The following is a 3,843-nucleotide window of genomic DNA, read 5'->3' on the forward strand; positions in this document are numbered from 1 at the left end:
TGAAAGGAAAAGTTTTTCAATCCGTTTCACACCATTAAATAATCTCTTTTCAATGACGTATTGGTCGAATTGATTCTTTTAAAGTTTTGGCTTTTAAACGTTCGATTTAAAAAAAAACAGATCGGTATACAAGTAACGGTTTAATGCATTCACAATTATATACAATAATGTTACCTGACCTTACTAATGATTTTTTCCTTGGGTATGTAGTAATTGTTGAGGAATATTTGTCCTAATAGTTGCATTCACACGCGACTGATCGGATTTTTGAATTAATTAAATAAAGCGGTGCCATCAAAGAGACATGTTTACAGCATTGTATCTATTTATGACCTACCTATTTTACAAATAATTTGAAAGGTATTTTGAATATTTTCAACGTTAGAAACAAGAAATGTAACAGATAAACCAACATAAATCGATTTATTTTAATTAAAAGCTTGATTAAAGTTAATGAACATTCTGAGGTTCCTAAACAGAATTTGAAATGCTATTATTTAATTAACTATATGTGGTTATTTATGTAAACATATCTTGCTTAGTCATTTCATTTTAAAAATAAATAAATTTAGTAAATATATATACCAACTGCTACAATATGATTGCGAAATCTCAGATGTTTATCTCAACTACTTGTCTGACAATAGCGACAGTTTCAGATCATTTTACAGTGCTTGGTAATACGACTTGCAAACTTAAAGGCGCGTGTAATAGACAAAGATTTTGAATGTATGTACTTCCTTTTGTATAGGATGACCATGTTAGATTTTCTTTTTTTAAAGCGGAGAATCATTTAAAAATATTTATATTCACCCACCTTAACCAACACCCTAATAGGTACTAAGTTGAACGTGCTATAATTACATGCAGATACGTTAGTGGGTGGGTGGGGGGACCTTCTAAGGACTCGTTGTTCTTATGAGACGAATATTCTGGAATTGGTTTAGAAATGGGCGACCTTAAAACGAAGAATATGTATGTTTTCTAGCATCTAATTTGTTGATAATGGATAGAAAAAGTTAATTAGAAGCAAATCATGAATAAAAGCTAAATACAATTGAACAACTAGTTTTAGTGCTGAGTGTTGAATTTTTATGGGCCAGAATGCGACTGTTGTTTCTTTTTTCGTGGTGTGGGAATAGAATGATTTGGGTCGGCAAAGTTACAAAACAAGTTGCGGTTCATCTAGTTTCCATCACACCAAATAAATCAAATTTAAAAAGCCAAAGGGTGGATCTATTGGATCCATGCTACAATATACAGATTTCTTTATGAGTATTAACATATCAGTAGTTTATAAATGCTGAAAAAGTAGGTGCATTCGTATATATAATGTAGTAATTGAATAAAACTATGAGCCCTTACGACATTTGTTCGACTCAGATAACAGGGGAAGTTAAGAATGCGTGATGTAACTATTATTACAAAAGGCAAGTTATATCCAGCATAGAATATCTTCAAACGGTAAGACTTCTAATTTAAACCAGAAAAGCTAAGACGGGACATACATTTAAGTCTAAATTCCAGTAATATGATCTGATGAATCATGAGTCAGACTTAAAATTGACCAGCTGAATCTCGTAAGTTTTGATTTAAATGTAAGAGTTGCACTGGTAAAATTGTTACCAGGACGGTGGTATGGGCGTTATTTACAGAGAGCAAAAGAAAACAACGACTTCTGTTAGTAACGCCTTACACAGTAAGCTTAATTAATAGAAGGAACACTTTCTACAAGTTTGGTCACCTGACACGTAGTTTAAATGCTTTAAGTTAAACAATTCCATTGAAATATTTTGATGCTCGAATATAATCGAAGGACGGTATAAAAATAGTTGGAGCATACAATTAATATTTTCATCGCTAACAGTACAGCGTCATCTGTATTCAGAGGCATATCGGAAGATATTGTATCTTAGAAAAGTCTGACCTTTAACAGGGGTATCTATTCTTTGTCACAAATGACCTTTCAAATTTTTTCGTTAGTTAGATCGGATTCGGTAGATAGAGATTAAATAAAAAACACAACAATAATCATTGATTTTCAGTAAGATGTTATACATCATAACAAGCATCGGCACTTACAGTATTTTTTATAATGATTATACAATGTAACATATTTAATGTAACACAAAAAATTCAACGCATATTCAATGCAACATATTCAGTGTAACAGAAAGATGAATGTGTCACATGCTAAGGACAACTGGAGCGTACAGGAAATTCGAGACTTTGTACCTATTTTGTGATCTGAAAGCAGAGAAATGAAGTAAAAGAAAGTGTAACTATGTACATTACAATGCAAAAAGTGTATATTTGTTATAATTGTTCAATATTTGAGCAGCATTGTTTATAAGGCAGATCCATTATGATTGAAAAATACAAACTAAAGAATTTTACGCACAATTATGGATGCCTCATCTGTAATAAGAACAAGGAATGTATTTCTCACGCAGATCGACAAACGAGAGCTTTAGTAAAACAAAATAATAATCCTCAATTTCATGTCAGTTGAACACTCTTTTCAGGTAACTCTGTTTCTAATTCCATCTTCTACCTACGGTATTAAGCCGATGGGATAAAGTGTGCAACCTAGATAACGAAAACCGATATTTTCATCAGGTTTAGTCGATGAGTAAGTGGGCCTTTTAATTCTCAATTTATGTATATAAAAGGTTGTAGATGATTCATTAATTCTACCAGATCATCTCCTCCACTTTCTGTTGCAATCAATCATTTGGTCTTTCTTTTGAAATCGAACAAGTATTCCACGCCAACAATTCCATGACTGACGCAGAACATTGACTGAATCATTAAATATCAAATAGATAGATACATAGATAGATAGATACATAGATAGATAGATAGATAGATAGATAGATAGATAGATAGATAGATAGATAGATAGATAGATAGATAGATAGGTAGATAGATAGATAGAGAGATAGATAGATTGATCGATTGATTGATTGACTGATTTTATATTAACCTTTCACAGTTAAGAAAAACTTACTCAAGGTATCTTTTTAATTTTCCAGTAAAAGAAGTAAAAGAAATACAGTTAGGGCATCACCAAAAAATATGAAAAATTTAACGAATAGCTATCAATGTCGTCCTTAAATTTGTTTGCGTGGAGAATAATTATTTAAACAACACCAGAAAGGAAGAAATCTCTCTACTAGAATCTGTGAAAACAAACAGCGAGATTATGTTTAAAAAAACTCATAGATAGCTTCGAATAAACCCTTCTGTTGAAATATGTATTTTATCCACAGTTGTATGCCTTTTCTCTGGAAATTTTTATGTATTTTATCTGTGAACATTGACACCTGAAAGCTATAAATGTCATAGGGTATTAGGAGCGTATGACTTATATAACTCCAGTTGTCACTCGCTGACTGTTGATTCCGATAAACTTCCGTTATCACACGCTAGCTGATGATTCCGATCAACTTCATTTATCATATGATGGCACTTGATTTCGATCAACTTCTGTTATCATTTGACAGGTGATTCTGAGTGAATACAAACTGAGCATAAATGACTGAGATTTCACCTTTTACCTGTAAATTTCATATCTGCTACAAAACGGATAATTTTTGACTCAGCTATAAATGATCCTTTTGTGGAAACAATATAACCTCTCTCTCTCTCAACCTATTTTCAGTACAGACGGAGGGTGATTTATACCTAAACAACAAAGCCTAATACTCACAATAATAAATCAAGATACAGAATACGATATACGTCATATTGCGTTGGATAGTGGAACCAGTAATGGAGAATCTCTATCGGGGATAAATTCTTTACAGTCTTAAATATCCCATCGATGTTAGTAAGAATTAA

This window comes from Sinohyriopsis cumingii, chromosome 8 (assembly GCF_028554795.1).
Source record: "Sinohyriopsis cumingii isolate HCF-2022 chromosome 8, ASM2855479v2, whole genome shotgun sequence".
NCBI lineage: Eukaryota > Metazoa > Mollusca > Bivalvia > Unionida > Unionidae > Sinohyriopsis > Sinohyriopsis cumingii.